A 17,907-nucleotide genomic window follows, 5' to 3' on the forward strand; every position below is an offset into this window, starting at 1 on the left:
ATCTGAGATTCGACTTCCCGACGGACCCTCCTCTCCAGAACCCCTGAATAGATCTTTCCAGGGAGGCTGAGGAGTGTGAATCCCCTTTAGTTGGAACACACCCTCCGGCTACCACCCCAGTCTGCCAATCCAGAGGCACTGTCCCCGATTTTGCAGAGGCGTGTCAACCAGGACAGCTCCACAACATCCAGAGCCTTTTGGAACTCCGGGCGAATCTCATCCACCCCTGGGCCCTCTCAGAGAACACAGACTCTGCTTCCTCATGGATGGTGGAATTGAGGACCTGAGACGCCGGATGGTGGACCAGAATTTCCTCGAAGCCATCCGGAAGTCTTTCTCCATGGCCTCACCAAACTCCTCACATGCCCAAGTTTTTGCTTCAAGCGACCACCAAAGCTGCATTCCGCTTGGCCAGCCAGTACCCATCAGTCACCTCAGGAGTCCCACAGGCCAAAAAGGCACAATAGGAGGACTCCTTCAGCTTGATGGCATACGGGGATTGCCACCAAGACAGGCACCGACCACCTTACGGCCAGAGGTCCGGTTGACAGCCTCAGCAATGGAGGCGCGGATCATGGTCCACTCGGACTCGATGTCCCCCGCCTCCCCCGGAACATGAGCAAAATTCTCTCTGAGGTCGGAGTTGAAACTCCTTCTGACAGGGGATTCTGCCAGATGTTCCCAGCAGACCCTCACAATACGTTTGGGCCTGCGAGGTCGGACCGGCATCTTCCCCCACCATCGGAGCCAACTCACCACCAGGTGGTGATCAGTTGACAGCTCCGCCCCACTCTTCACCCGAGTGTCCAAGACATGCGGCCGCAAGTCCAATGACACGACCACAAAGTCGATCATCGAACTGCGACCTCGTGTGTCCTGGTGCCAAGTGCACGGGTGGACACCCTTATGCTTGAACGTGCTGTTCGTTATGGACAATCCGTGATGAGCACAGAAGTCCAATAACAGAACACTGCTCGGGTTCTGATCGGGGGGGCCGTTCCTCCCAATCACGCCCTTCCAGGTCTCACTGTGATTGCCCACGTGAGCATTGAAGTCCCCCAGCAGAACGATGGAGTCCCCAGCGGGAGCGCTCTCCAGCACCCCCTCCAAGAACTCCAAAAAGGGTGGGTACTCTGAACTGCTGTTTGGTGCATAGGCACAAACAACAGTCAGGACCCGTTCCCCACCCGAACGCGGAGGGAGGCTACCCTCTCGTCCACTGGGGTGAACCCCAACTTAGAGGTGCCGAGCCGGGGGGGCAATAAGTACACCCACACCTGCTCGGCGCCTCTCACCGTGGGCAACTCCAGAGTGGAAGAGAGTCCAACCCCTCTCAAGAGGATTGGTACCAGAGCCCAAGCTGTGTGTGGAGGCGAGCCCTACTATATCTAGTCGGAACTTCTCGACCTCACACACCAGCTCGTGCGCCTTCCCTGCCAGAGAGGTGACATTCCATGTCCCTTGAGACAGCTTCTGTCATGAACGGAACAGAGGATAGGACCCAAAAATGAACGACTCCAAAACAAATGGACAGTTTTAAAAAAAGAGAGGTTTAATATACGGGCGGTACTCAGGCAGGCAATCCAAAAAAGGCAACAGTATCCAAAAACATGAGGCAAAAAGGTGAGGTTGATAATCGGAACAGGGTCTCGTCTTACTGTGAGTCTTTGACATGGAAACAAGGAATGCTGGAACGCGACGACAAGGTACAACGAACTGGCGTCGAGAAAGAATGAGACACGAGGTTAAATGCAAGGTGTAATTTGGGTGAACGAGCCACAGGAGCAGGTGTGTATGAAACAGGGGGAAGACAAAAACCGGAACACACACCCATGACAGCTTCTGTAGCCGGGGATCAGATCGCCAAGATCCCTGCCTTCGGATACCGCCCAGCTCACACAGCACCAGACCCCTATGGCCCTTCCCACAGGTGGTGAGCCCCTGGGAAGGAGGACCCATGTTACCCTTTCGGGCTGTGCCCTGCCGGGCCTGCACGCATGAGGCCCGGCCACCAGGTGCTCACCTTCGAGCCCCACCTCCAGGCCTGGCTCCAGAGGGGGGCCCCGGTGACCCGCGTCTGGGAAAGGGAAATCTCAATCCAGTTATATTTTTCATCATAGGAGGTGATGGCTTCCCTGAGGGGATAGTATTTCCTATGTTTAAAAAAAAAAGGTTTGGAAATAACAACTTGGAAGTTAAATAGAAATAATTTTCTGATTTTGGAGAGGCTGCTGTAAAAGCCTAGATACAAGGAGGGCTGCCCTTCAGTCATCCCATCCTAAAATTATGTTTGTGTCATTTATCTCACACATTCAGTGTACCATCTGTGTCCAAGCATGTTCCAAAAAACATACAAGTCTGCACTGAGCCCATATACGTACTGTAAACTGTTACTGGATCAAAAAAATTGATTTAGATGCAGCAGTGTTTTGTAAGTTTTACGAGTTTTAGATTGTGTTGCTGTTTTTGTGCTAGTACAGTTTACATCTTGAATCATGAAATCTCTTTATAAAAGTTATGTTTCGTAGCTGGTGAATATACGCAATGTAGCAGGGCATCGGCATTCACCGGCAACTACATGCTCAGTTTTGACATTTGCCTGAGAGTTAAGAATTTAACTGTATGGGGTTACTTTTATGGGTGTAGTTTGCAGCAATGTCATTTCAGTGAAACACACTGATGGTGTTGCTGATATTTTGCCCCATAATGTGGTAAAATAAGGTATTTATAGTCCAAGACACCATATTTTAAAAACATGTACGGTATGTTGGTTCATTGAAGACTCTTAAATGTCCATATGTCCAAGTGTGAGTATAAATGGATCTATCTATCCATCCATCAATCCATCTGACCTTTCACAAATAATCCCTACAGCGGACAAGCATCTATAAATCCTATATATACCAATGTATCTTATGACTGATGACCATATGGCACTGTGGCAGTACGCTTGCTCTTTTCCAATATTGATTGACTCTTACAATTTAATGGCTCATCAGCACAATGACAAAGTAGAGGGTAAAGACTGGCTGCTATGGCAACAAAGTATCATGCAACCAGGATCATCTACTGTATAGGAAATTATTCCGTGCTCAGTGAACTCTGCTCATCTCCTACAGAATAATCGCAGCAGCAGAGCAAAGTCATCCAATTCGCATTGCATTGTCAAAGCAAAGCTGTGGCATTTCAAGACGTTAATCATAGCCGATTACCTTCCTAAAAAGAAAAAAATGAAGTGAGCAATGTCTGTCCTGCCCACTTGCAAATCCTTTATTACGTTAATGTGTTATTGATTTGGCGTTGTGCAAAGCTAACCTCCCTTGTAACATAATGAGTAAATGCGGCAAGGAGACTTTTTATCTGTGTCAAAAAACTGAAGGGGAAATCTTTGTCATCCTTATGAGTCAGTTAGGCAAACCCTTTTTGAAAGTCACGCTGACGGACATGAACGCCGGTTTGACTGCTGTTAATAAATGGGTGCCAATTTGAGGCAAAACCATCAGTGCACCACATTCACAACAGATGGGAAGTAGGAAATAGCCCAGTGACTAGGTCAGCGAATTTTAGTTTGCCGTGAACAGAAAAAAAAAATACATGACTGACAACTGCGATGAGCTCAATATTTGTTATGTCTGTCAAGGCAACCAAGAAAAGAGCATCATAATTTTGTTTGTTTGTACATCAGTTTGTTAGTTAGCAGGTTACTTCCTAGTTCATGGAAGACGATGAATAGATGGGCAGTACCATTACGATTCTGGTTAGTTGACTGTTTGATGGATGCCTCAGTGACCTATGCGTAAATTGTGAATAGGCTACAATTCTACAATTTTTGTCTCTAAATACCACCACAATGGATTTGAAATAAAATAAACAAGATGTGCTTCAACTGCAAACTTCCAGCTTTAATTTGAGGGTACTTACTGTACATCCACATCAGGTTAACGTGTAGAAATTACAACATCTGTATATATGCCGACCACTTTTTAAGGGACCAAAAGTAACGGGACAAATTAACAATCCCAAAGCAAACTCACTTTTTAATAAATGCTTGCAAATCTTCTGTACTCAAATTACAGCCCGATGTCTGGAATGCATGGACATCACCAGATGCTGGATTTCATCCCTGGTGATGCTCTGGCAGGCCTCTTCAGTTCCTGCTTGTTCTTGGGGCATTTTCCCTTCAGCGTTGTCTTCAGCAAGTGAAATGCTCAATTGGATTCAGGTCAGGTGATAACTCGTTGATCAGACTATGAACGCACGGCAGGATCTCAGGGAGTTCAGGCTCGTCCATGAATTACATTACATTAAAGTTTTTCTTCCTTTGTCAAGTTAAACTTTGCAAGTTTGATTACCTGGCTGGTGTACAAATTTAGGTTCATGTGGAAATTTCACCATTCGTAGGTCAAAATTATTAATTACGAGATTATAACTTTCTCCCAAAAATGCCCCCACCGCCCCCCGCCCCAATATTACACATTTATTCAGTCATATAACATCTTGTAGTACATATCTATCCATTGACTATAGTGCTTATCCTCATTAGGGTTGCAGAGGAGCTGGAGCCTATCCCCGCTGACTTTGGGCAAGCCTGGACTGGTTGCCAGTGAATTGCAGAGCACAAATAGACAAACAACGATTCACAGTCGCTTTCACTCCTGTGGAGAATTTAGAGTCTTCAATTAATACCTACACAATCCAGGCAGCCGTGCTAAGCGCTGTCTGGTAGCATACAGTAAATACAGGTTCATCTCAATAGATTAGAATATTGTGGAAGACTTGAATTTATTACAGTAGTTCTATTCAAAAAGTGAAGCTCATAAATTATATGGATTTACTATACCACTGTCGATTGACTTTCCCTATCTACTGGTCACATATTCCTTTTTCACTTGGAAAGCCAAAAAAAACTCTTGCCACGGCCTGAACTATTTGTACAACCAAATGCCACACAATAAACCATCGTAAAATCGCCAAATCATACAACAACTAATATACAAGGACGGGAACAACAGCATGGAACAATGGCACACAACGCCGAATGAACAGGCTGTTTGGCTTGCGTTATGTCACAGTGTCGGAAAGAGCCGAAGACCGAAAGGTGCTGGATGCAAAAACCAGAAGGCGCATTCGGAATCATATTTATCGATTTAACTGCTGTATAACTGCTATATAATCACTTTGAAATGGCAGCTGTGCTTTGTAAAGGGGTTCTAGAGTTATCAATAACATTTTTAACATTTTTGTCCTCTGACCTTTATAGTCTGGGTAGAGCAATTTGCCGTGACTTCGGGTGGTGTTCCATTGCCTTTTCCGTCGTCCAAGGTCTGCAATACCTGACGTGCAATTGTCATATTTGCCCCATGAAGTAGTCACAATGTAGGGGAATAATGCAGGCACTATAGTTACAGCGTCCGTCCAGCTTCTTTTTCTTGGCCACAGGTAGGTCAGCATTCATGCAGGTCCTTTATCTATGCCAGCCTGCCTTGCACAAATTCTTCATGTCGTTTATCACTGTCTGAACAGCTGACAAGGAGCACAGTGGATATGGATCATCTTAGACAGTTAGATGAGACCCTCCCGAGGGAACTCTGTACACACACACGAACACAAACACACACACGCACACGGGTATACTTTCCTGACAAAAATGTAAAAAGAATAGCTAAAAGAAAGCCCAAATAAAGGGGTCACTGGGTTTTCAACAGCAAGGCCACAAACTGCTCTCAATACATTTGTGCAACAGCGATGCAAAAATTAGACAAAGGCGGACATCTGGTCTAAATAGACTACACTGCTATCATCTCTTCATCTCCCTGTCATCACTCTCCGCAGTGATAAATGAAGACTCGCTAAGTGCATCAGGAAAAGGCTTGAGTAGAGCTCATGCTGTAGGTAGTCACATTTGAACATAAAAATGTGCAGGTAAATGAGGCAGCTAAGGCATGGATATTCCACAGCTGGTTAAGCTTCACAAAATTTGGCATTCAGACAACAAAGCTTTATTCATGCAACATTAAACTACATTTATGTGAGCCAATTAGAATTTGTGAGAGCAACCTATAGGCATGAGATATTGGGAGATAATCTCAATGGCGCTAATCTCAATAGCGCTGTCAAATGACAACCTTGTGAGTCCACTTTATGGTAAATTTTTAACAGCATGACAATCTCTGTGACCTCCTCCATGTTTTGGTAATAGTGTGTATCCAAACAACCAATGAAAACACAATAAGTATATTGACTAGCAGAACTGTCACTGTACATGACTCTGCTTCAGAGTCTACCATTTACAGTGAACCCCTATCTATTCAAATCTACCTAGCCATTGGTGTCAAGGATGTATGTTGTATGTTAGGGACGAGCTAAGTTTTAACCTGGGTTGTTAGAACAGAAGCTCCATTTTCTACAACTTATCCTTTACTAGACTCTGGTATCGCCGCCACAATTTTCTTGAAGACAAAAAATTGAAGTTAAATAAAAACATTTCAAAATATATGTATTTTTAGATTTTTTACAACAACATAGTTAATTAATTAATTAATTAATTTGAAGTCTGACATTTCATTGTCAGACTTCAAATGTGTGGGACATACAGAGGTGCACTTTTGGTCAAGGGCACAAAATTCTTTATCGTATATTTACGATTGTTGGCTGTGCTATTTTTCAAGAAGATAAGGGAAGAAAAAATTAACACTACAAAACACAGGATAATCACACAGGATAATCTTGTAGGGACGTCCAATAATCAGGACTTTGTTGATTTGATGGGAAGTGTGTAATCAAGCTCAAATTAGGCCTGAAAATCGGTATGTGTGTACCCTGCTTCAGCATTGGCTCAAACTTACATTGCCTTAAAAAAAGTGTGCAGCACAATTTCAGCATGTATGTTCATTGAGTTGACAGAAAAATATGGAAATCTGTTGGCACAAAATATTTTTCACACTTCAGTTAGCATAATGTAGGTTGCACATGGGCGAGTCACTGATACCAACATGTATTTCCTGTATAATTGAAAGCAATTTGAAACGCTTTCGTTTCTTTTCAGGAAGTATCATTCTTTGAAATGTGTCAGGGGCCACTGCGTGCATCATCTGTTAATAATCTTTTTTGTGTGTGATTAAAGACATGATATCTTTCTCTTGAAAAATGGGATAAAAAAATACTTTCTGCAGGTATGGTAGATACACAAGTACAGTTGGCTATTTTCCACTAAGCATTTTCAGCTGAAACGACTGCCCTTCCCTTCAAGCAAGTGCATGGGATTCACCCTTGAAAGATTTTTTTCATTAATGCTGTGTATGAATGGCAAGTGGATTGGCATACCAGAGTATCATTAGGTTGCCACGTTTATCATGTGAGGCTTATTTGTGGTGTAACCTTGGACTGGATGACTTCACTTGCATTAGCACACCAGATATGATCAGTATTGGTTGCATGCGTCACCTTTTCTCGGAGAGGTATGAAGGTTGGTGTCCGCTTCAGATTATCCAAATGGTTTTTATATTTACTTGGCTGGGGCTATTCCATGCCAGCCTACCTCTGGTTCATTGCTCACCTTTACAGCTGCCTTCAGTGCAGCTCCGATAATATATTGAGCATTTAAGTGTGGAACAATTATTAGAGCAAAAATTTTAAAAACAGGTCTGCTGTCTCCCAGCTCGCTTATTGTGTGCAGAAGTGTGCATAACTCTATACAGTTTTGTATACAGCAGTTTCGCTTTGTCAGTACTACACAATAGGTCGAGGAACAAACCGGAATATTTCATGGTCATGAATACACAGACAAAAGGTATTCAACAAATAGAACGTGGCAGCACAGGTTGACTGAATGAAGCAGGACAGCTGCAGATGGAACTGCGCTGTTTGTCCCTCTCACAGGCATAAGACTTTGGTTGCTTGTTCAATTCCGAGAGCGTCTGATGCTAATTAACCTGAAGATAATCTGCAGAGAACTCACAGAGAAAATGTCACACTGTCTTGGCCTGTCTTGTATTAACCATCTGCCTTTAGAATATAGCCACTAAGCACTACAAGCCATTAGAACAGTAGCCAATTTTGTTTGCATCCAAAGTTGTGAAGGGCCATCGGCCGCAATTTCATGTCGCCTTAAAGGTGGATATGGCCACACAGCAATCCAATGATTGCTTGACACCAAATCATCATTTCTATCGACAGGAATGGAATGGAAAGAATATGAAACCCATCTTTACAAAAACAAACCTTATAAGAGTCACAAGCCAGGAAGAAAAATCTTGTTCTTTGTTTACTGTGTCAGGAGTACATTGGACGAGTTCAAATCTTTTGCATGGTCACCCCGTGCTTGCATTGTTTTTCTTCAGGTACTCCGGCATTTCAAAAACATGCATTTTAGGTAGTGATGCACTGAAATTTCGGCTGGCAAAATGTTTTGGCCGGAAATAGCCTAAAAGTGCATTTTCGGTTTCGGACCGAAATACTTTTTTCACCGAAAAAAAACAACTAGGCGGCACGGTGGACGACTGGTTAGAGCGTCACCCTCACAGTTCTGAGGACCCGGGTTCAATCCCTGGAGTTTGCATGTTCTCCCCGTGCCTGCGTGGGTTTTCTCCGGGCACTCCGGTTTCCTCCCACATCCCAAAAACATGCATTAATTGGAGACTCTAAATTGCCCGTAGGTGTGAATGTGAGTGCGGATGGTTGTTTGTTTGTATGTGCCCTGCGATTGGCTCCGTTGAGCTTTGCGGTCTATCCAGTTAAATTGTGTAAATTTCGTGTGTGTTCTGAATTTAATTAAGCCTCTGTCATTGAGAACTCAAAATTTTATAAAGTGTAGCAACCTTCAGATTAAAAAGGTTTCTCGTCACTTTCCCGAAATGTTATTCACATAAAAAGTGACGTGGTGCCCCTTTTAGGTCAAATTTGTTTGATTTTAACAATTAAAACTACTAACACTTCATTCGGCACAATGTAGGTCAAGTGTGGGCGTCACTTTACAAAAACATTATTCCAGGGTTGAAATGAAATTGAAACTCTTTTTCGGACTTTCAGGAAGTGTCGCTCTTAAAAATGTGTCACACACAACCTCACGCTGATGTTTCATCAACTCAGCACATACACACGCACACACACCCAATTAAGCCTCCATGAGAATTACAATTCTCTTATCAGCCCTCTTATTTGCTTTATTAGTTTGACCTTTTATCCATCCAACGTCTGTCATTTCTGGTAAATGTGGCTCGGATTTATCTTCATGCATAAGGGAAAGGTGTTTTACTTTCGCTCCAATTATCACTTTTCTGCTAATCAATTGACCTTTAAAAATATTTTTTCGATCATTTGGATCACCATAATGATAAGTATTCAGCTTGATGAACTACAACATCAGGTACACTTGGAACTACTTTTTCCAAGGAAACATAGAACGCTAACATTGTGAATCATTGTACTATATTTACCTTAACAGCCCCGCCAGCTGCAGTTGCTGTGTCAAAATACCACAAGCAAGCGCACAAATAAAAACGCTCACATGGGCACAAGCGGCGTCATAAAACTCCACTCAGGGGGACCCCAAAATTGAATTTACAGCAAGTGAAAGTGGATAACGTACTAGCAGTCTCACCATAAATGCCATAAATCCGTACAAGCGTCATCCAAAATGACACCTGAGATTGTGTACGTTGTATTCTTATGATTCATGTATGCTGCCAGCAACAAAAAAACCTCTGTAGGGCTGAAGAGAAGCTGTGACGTTTGAATATGAAATATGTTCTCTTGTATTAGCTTTTTCTCATTAATGTTATAAATTATACAGACAAGCAGAGGTGGGAAGAAGTCACTCCCACAATGTAATGTAGTAATGTCATGTTTTTTTTGTTTTTTGTAATAATTAACGTCCTTATTATTACGCTAAATGTCGTTGTCGTTTCTGTGTATGGAATGTATACCTTTATTTAGCCGTCACAATTTATTGTTGATTTATGTTGGATTGTTTTTGTTTTTTTCCCCCCATCTCTTTAGCTGGTGTGTGAAAGAATGACCACTGGCTCAATTCCTTTACCACAGAGTGCCCAACAAGGCGTGAACTGCTGAAAGAAAATAATAATTAATTACGCATGAGCAATAAGGGCGTGGGACACGTCGACCCAATGTATAATCATTCACATTACAAAATTATGTTGATGCCGATTATATATTCCTACAGTGAGTTGTACAAATTCAAAGTGTTGGTTATTCAGTGCGTGGTCAAAGTAGCAAAGTCTTTTCAAGTCAATGGGTTGAAGTCCAAGTCTCGAGTCACCGCTGTTTAAGTCCAAAGCAAGTTGCAAGTCCATCCATCCATCCATTTTCTACAGCTTATCCGAAGTCGGATCGCAGGGGCGGTACCTTTAGCAGGGACGCCCAGACTTCCCTCTCCCATCTACTTCCTCCAGCTCTTCCGACTGGATCCTGAGGCGTTCCCAGGCCAGCCGAGAGACATAGTATCACCAGCGTGTCCTGGGTCGTCCCCGGGGTCTCCTCCCGGTGGGACGTACCCGGAACACCTCACCGAGGAGGCATCCGGGAGGCATCCGAATCAGATGCCCCAGCCACCTCATCTGGCTCCTCTCGATGTGGAGGAGCAGCGGCTCTACTCTGAGCTCCTCCCGGATGACCGAGCTTTTCACCCTATCTCTAAGGGAGAGCCCGGACACCCTGCGGAGGAAACTCATTTCGGGCGCTTGCATCCGGGATCTTGTTCTTTTGGTCACGACCCACAGCTCTTGACCATAGGTGAGGGTAGGAACGTAGATCGACAGGTAAATCGATAGCTTCGCCTTTCGGCTTAGCTCCTTCTTTACCACAACAGACCGATATAAAGTCTGCATCACTGCAGACGCTGCACCGATCTGCCTGTTGATCTCCCGTTCGATTCTTCCCTCACTCGTGAACAAGACCCCAAGCTACTTTAACTCCTCCACTTGGGGCAGGATCCCATCCCCGACCTGGAGAGGGCACGCCACCCTTTTCCGAATGAGGACCATGGTCTCAGATTTGGAGGTGCTGATTCTCTCTCTGATTCTCATCCAAGCGGAATGCAGTTTTGGTGGTCGCTGAAGCAAAAACACGGGCATGGGAGGAACAATATTTTAACATATTGTCAAGGCAAAAGTCATCAAATTTATGACTCGAGTCCAAGTCATGTGATTTGAGTCCACACCTCTGCAGACAAGCACAAAATCAAATAAACGTAATCTTTTCTACACTCAGCAATGATGGACTGAAAAATTTGGTGATGTTTTCCTGGCTATGTCATACTTTTTCTGTCATTTGTTGCTAGGCAGAAATCATATGGTTCATCAGCCCCAGCGGCCAAGAATTTGCATATGCCAGTCACATCCAGTGTTGTTAAGATACCCCACAACTTGCCTAATGTCAACTAGGATATGCTCCAGCTCACCTGCTACCCAAATGACAACAAGTGCTAGAAAATGAATGGATGTATCTGTATTAAATATAAACTAAAATGCATTGCACTTTACACTTATGTAGCGCTTGTCATGATATTCAAAGGTGCTTCACAATTGCACACATTATTCATTCACTCCTCAGTCACAGCCAAGCGGTGGAAAGCTACTTGTGTAACCACAGCTGCCCTGGGGCAGTCTGATGGAAGCGTGGCTGCCATTCTGCGCCCACGGCCCCTCCAACCACCACCAAACATCGCAACACATTCATCCATTGGCAATGTTGGTTAAGTGTCTTACCCAGGGACAAAACAACAACATGCACTCGGGTTTCAAGGCGTACACTTATCCTCTGTATTAAGCATTAACGTTAAAACCGTGCATAATGTCACGGTGGCTTTCATTAATAAAAAAAAAAAAACACTATCTTATACCTACTACACTGCTGTATTTTAATGTTGGTCATGACGGTGGTACTTGGAGAGCTGTTTTTTTTTTTTTTCATGTGATACTTGGTGTAAAAAATTTGAGAACCAGTAATTTAGTGTCTTTAATGCGCCCTGACATCCATGTTTTTGGAAATGCGGGAGGACGCTGGAGTAACGGGAAAAAAAACCACACACACACGCACACACACACACACACACACACACCGAAGCATGGCAAAAACACAGAAACACCACACAGGAAGGCCAGAGCAGAAATCTGAACCCAGCACCTCAGAACAGTGCTGCAAACATGCTAACCACTAGTCCAGCGTGTTGCACCTTGATCACAACAACTACGGTAAGATTATTGATAGCCAGGAAATTCGAGTGAGCATAAAGCAGCATGCACATAAATTAACAAAATAAATAGTGTAAAACATAGGACTATAGAAAAAAAAATGACAACCATCCTATGAGCCAACATGCTGGTGATCACTAATTAGAATTTCATAAATTAAGAGGGTGTGCGAAGGCCTCCCAAAGGAAAATCCCATCGCAAGTCTCCTCAGGTGTGTCTAACCCATGTCATTCTCCTCTCTTTCAGCACCACAAGGGGATTGAACAGAGCCGTAATGAGGCAGGCCTCCCTTCACTCTGCATCCTGAGCCTTGACTTGTGAGTTTTTGTTTTTTTTACTGTTTTTCTTATTTGGGGGGGGGGGGGGGAAACTCAGCATAGTAGTAGTTGTGACAAACAAATTCTGTGTGTAAATTTTCCACCACCCACGACTGTATGCAAGCAAAATACTGAAGAAAAAGTACAGGAAAATGATTTGAAACACTCAAGAAACTGTTCCTACACTAAAGGAAAAGAGCATTTCGGATTATCAGCACAATGTTCCTTAAAGGAGCATCGTCAGTGTTGTATAATGTCACATGAATATTGGTAATCAATCCAAGAGGCTGGCGCTTCAAAATTGCTGACCTTGTACATGCAAAATATGATCATGGAAGAACCTACTGACCTCATAATCACAGACACATTTACATCATGCAACAAATTTTACAACATTAAAAGTTCCCCGACATGCAATTCTAAAAACAAACCATCTGAACTGATGCATGAATAATCAAACCCACAAATGCACCTTATACATAATAATAAATATTTGTTTGATCGTGGCATTATTAATTATTTATTGACGTGGATTGAAATGGTCTCTTATAGAAAAAAGGTTCGCCACACATAATTTCAGTAAGAAGATGTAATGCAAGAAAAATAAAAAAATGGAGAAAAAAAAAAGTTTAAAAATTGGGGAAGAAAAAAAATCAAATAAAAAATTCTGTGACTAGGTGTATCCACAGGTGCCAAACAGCATGTGTCAGGGGGTCCGCTGCTCTACTCTTTTTTTTCTTAGAATTTTCCGGCAGTCTGGATGCCCTGTGGCACCATGCCGCCTCTCAAAGGTCAGTCTTGGTACGACAAGACGGAGATACAGTATCATTAAGTGTGTGGCGTGCGAGTACACTACAAGAACTGTAAACACACACACAATGTTTTTTTGTTCTTGTTGTGTTTGTGGCCACCAGCTCTTTTGCCCTCTTAACCCTCCTTCCTTGCCACACAATTCAAATGAGTCAATCACTATCATGACTTCATAATTATGATCCAAAGGAGTTCATGCTAATTTACTATCCTGACATCTGAACCACGTCACCTTAATTCATTCCATTAACGATTAAAAGTGCCTCCATGCCCTGCATATTGTTAGATTAATAGTACAGTATAATTGCCCAAGACATTTTTAACTTACTGTTACAAAATCAATATAAAATACCAATGCACTTACTAAGAATTGAGATTTTCCGTGTCTCCCACAACCATTCAAATATGACTTCCACAACTATGCTATTAGGCTAACGATGAGCTCATACATCAGAGGACAAAGTGGGTCTGTGCAAAATTAGAACACAAAGGCGTGATCCCAATCTTGGAAAAAGAAAGTGACAAAATGATATGGACAGAAGCGGGTTGTCATAGTGATCACTTGTATCTTTTTAATCCTACAAAAAAAATTATTGAATACCTTATTATCCAGTACATGAAACACTGGTAGAGTCCTATCACTCTGAACACCATTTAAAGGACACTATGTCATAGATGTGCAGCAAACCCTTCACTGGCATAATGGAAGTGATCCTCCGAGGCTGCTGCACACTACCTCAACTTAAACTGGCAACAGATTAACTTCTTCACTGCAAATTGATTCTGTTGAATGACTATCTGACTGATGAGCCCCAGCCACCTCGCTCACGGCATTTATTCATTTTGGGATCAACGCGCAAAATGCTCCAGCTTGCCTCAAAAGTGTCTGAGCCAATACAGACACAGATTTTCTTTTCTTGTTGTTTAGACATCCTACTGCCTGGGGTCCTAATTAGGCAGCATTCACATTTTGCTGTTTTTACGCTTTATGAGAGTGATAAACAGATGCGTTATTATATACAGACACACCTTGCAGTAAATATCAAGAGAGGGCACCCTGAACAATGTACTCTATACCTCATGTTAAAGGAATCACATCACATATTTGAAAGGCTTTGTTTGCGCATAGAAGTCACATACTGTTGCTTTAAAACCAGGGGCTGGGAAGACATCGATCCATCGAGTTACAGATTATTTTTAATTCTTTAATTCCATTTTCTATAGCGCTTAACCTCACTAGGGTCGTAGGATATGTGGATCCTATCCCACCTGACTTTGGACTGGTCACCAGTCAGTCGCAGGGCACATATAGACAAACAAGCATTCACACCTATATGGACAATTACGAGTCTTTGATGAATCGAACATATGCATGGTTTTAGTATATAGGAGGAAGTCAGAGTACATGGAGAAAACCCACACAAGCAAATGGGAGCGCAAGCAAACTGAGCTAAGATCTGAACCCAGAACCTCAAAACTGTGAGGCAGATATGCTAACCGCTGTGCTCCATAGGTATGATTTGGATTCTAAAAAATGGTTTCCGGTGATTTGATTCTTCAGAATCGTTTGTTTGTTCACCTATCGCTCTGCTTATCAATTCGTCTTCTTCAGCAAATGATTGATGACGTCACATGCAAGTGTATTTTGGTTCGAAACTTTTCCAACATGGGGTCGAGGCAGAAGCACTCCAAAGTTTGGCTTTATTTCACACCAGGGCTACTTGCAATACTTGCAAAACTTTAATTTTGTCAATTATATCATATATCAATTTGTAGTATTTCATTACCTGACCCAAGGAGAATCGATAATAAATCAGATTGATTGACCAATATAGATAATGGAATGTGACTCGGCGGCACGGTGGACGACTGGTTAGAGCGTCAGCCTCACAGTTCTGAGGACCCGGGTTCAATCCCCGGCTCCGCCTGTGTGGAGTTTGCATGTTCTCCCCGTGCCTGCGTGGGTTTTCTCCGGGCACTCCGGTTTCCTCCCACATCCCAAAAACATGCATTAATTGGAGACTCTAAATTGGCCGCAGGTGCGAATGTGAGTGCGAATGGTTGTTTGTTTGTATGTGCCCTGCGATTGGCTGGCAACCAGTTCAGGGTGTACCCGGCCTCCTGCCCGATGACAGCTTGGATAGGCTCCAGCACGCCCGCGACCCTAGTGAGGAGAAGCGGCTCAGAAAATGGATGGATGGATGGATGGAATGTGACTCACTAAATTCTTAACAATTCCCACCCCTATCCGAGGGCCACACTAAAATGTATATCATTATACAGTAAAATTATGTGTGGGTTCAATGTTGCTTTTACAACAATTTCTCTGAGGTTTTTAATTTGTATTCCAGAAATGCATGATGGGCCACAATAAATGCTCTTGCAGGCCATATATGGCCCACAAGCTGTATGTTGCCTACCTTTCAGCGAGCTGGAGACAAACTAGATTGGTCCACAAGGGGGAGGCAATGGACAGAAAGAGAGGGAGAGGAAAACTCGATTGACAGACTGAGAGCGAGCGAGCGAGATATAGATAGATAGATAGATAGATAGATAGATAGATAGATAGATAGATAGATAGATAGATAGATAGATAGATAGATAGATAGATAGATAGATAGATAGATAGACAGATGCATGAAGTTGCACTCCTGCAGTAATTAGGCTGGTACAAAGATGAATGGCGAAATTGAAGGAGTAAAACGGGATTTTAATTGTTTTCATTTGCGTTCAAAGTATGGCAGTAGGCTAATAAAACAATAAAAAGTATCTTACCTGCCTGGTTTTCTTTCCTTTCAGTTTGTTTTCTCCCGCCCTGAAAAAGACAACTATTCCTCCTTAAGAGACGAGCACATTAAAGAAGCCCAAGTGTTGTGCACATGTTGTTCATTCCTGATCAAAAGTGAAGATCCAAATATGCAAAGAGTCTATGCTCATCATCCCCGAAGAGGAGCAGTCCGTACGGAGCCGAGGAAGAGTTGCATGTTTGCTCACCATCGCAGTAAAACCACATCGCCGGGGGTCCACATCATCAATTGGGCTCATTTGAACGCGCGCACCAGTCATGCTGCGCATCCCGCATCCCACTGAGGCGCAACAGAAGCGACATCCAAAAAGGCATTTACTGTTGCCTCCCCCCCCCCTCACTCCAAATTGATTGATGCTCCAAACCTCATTTTACATGTTTAGTTATGTGTGTATATGTGTGTACGTATATATGTCTGTGCGCGAGTATGTGTGTCGTCCCATCATCTCGACTGCCCCCACTGCAGTCCGCTAGAAGGATGCAAAGCAGACTGAGCTGAAGCGCAGGAGGCGCGAGCGCTTTCTCCTTTTGCGCGTGCGTGTGCACACACACACACACACACACACACAAATGATATTACTGGTGCAATCCTCTCAACACAGCTGACCAGGCGTGAAAAGCAATCGTACTCGCTAACGTATTCTATATAATCCTACAACAATCTGCTGATCTGATCTTCTTCAAACATGTGGCTTAGCATTTAACATTAAAGGTGTCTTTATACAAGAAGACAAGTCCATTTGTACAGGAAACAGTACCCCAAATACCCTCAACATTAGCCAAAATAGGGGCGGGGGGGAACTGTTGTGTTGTCTTTATGGACAAAAGTATTAGGACACCAGTCCAGGGGCGGCAGAATGGGAGGGGGGGGGGCACTGGGGGACGTGCCTTCCTCTTCTGCCACCTCACACAACAGAGAAAGCACAGGAAGAAACATGTCTGTCCCACATGTTTGACTGAAAAATTAGGGTGTGCCGGTCAACAGTGGCAGTTTCTATGGGCAATATGGGCAGCCGGCGAGGGCGGCATTCTGCGGGGGGCGGCACTCGGACTCGCGCCCCGTCCACCTCCGTTGACGATCAGCCATAGGTGCCCAATTGACGGTGATCGCACAAGGTACATAAACTTTGAGCTGCTCTTTTGAGAATAAACCAAAACAAAATCTCTGCCAGCACTCCAACCCAACCCTCACCTCATTGACAATTGGCCAAGGGGGCGCAATTGATGCTCATCGCAAAGGGCGCCATCCGGTCCAGGACCGCCTCTGCTGGTCAATACAATTCCAATCAGCAATATATGTAACACAGTTGGTAACAAATGCCCCACACATCAGAATCATCTTTATTTTGCCAGGTATCTCCAAAAAAACACAAGGAATTTGTCTCCGGTAGTTGGAGCCGCACTAGTATGACAACAGACAGTCAATTGAAAGAGAATACTTTTGATACATAGAGAAAAACAGTCACTGAGCAATTAAGGGTTGCTCGTTATCTGGTGATGCCGGTACAATTTTTTATTATTATTTTTTTATAATTGTGCAAAAAGACACCAAAGACAAAGAGTGATGGCAGGAACAGCAAGTCACAATTTGAACATTAGTCTAAAGAACGATAGTATAAAGATTGCTAGACAAGTTTTCTTATGCACAATTATCCCACAGTGAATCACTACAGTGGTTAGGGACCGAGCCCTCCCGCGAACAACGAAAATCACAGAGTAACTGATGCCTACACAAAAAGTTTTTGAATAAATATGTTAATCTCGC

General features: G+C 43.3%; 1 protein-coding gene across 1 annotated transcript in view; it reads right to left on the reverse strand.

The window, feature by feature from the left end:
• Positions 1-16,593, reverse strand: part of grik4 (glutamate receptor, ionotropic, kainate 4) — a 395,044-nt gene extending 378,451 nt beyond the window's left edge. The window contains exon 1 of the mRNA XM_061681761.1: positions 16,112-16,593. The gene's annotated coding sequence lies outside the window, so the exon portion shown is untranslated. The remainder of the gene's footprint in view (positions 1-16,111) is intronic.
• Positions 16,594-17,907: the final 1,314 nt, after the last annotated feature.

The sequence above is a fragment of the Phycodurus eques genome, chromosome 7 (genome assembly GCF_024500275.1).
Source record: "Phycodurus eques isolate BA_2022a chromosome 7, UOR_Pequ_1.1, whole genome shotgun sequence".
Taxonomy (NCBI): domain Eukaryota; kingdom Metazoa; phylum Chordata; class Actinopteri; order Syngnathiformes; family Syngnathidae; genus Phycodurus; species Phycodurus eques.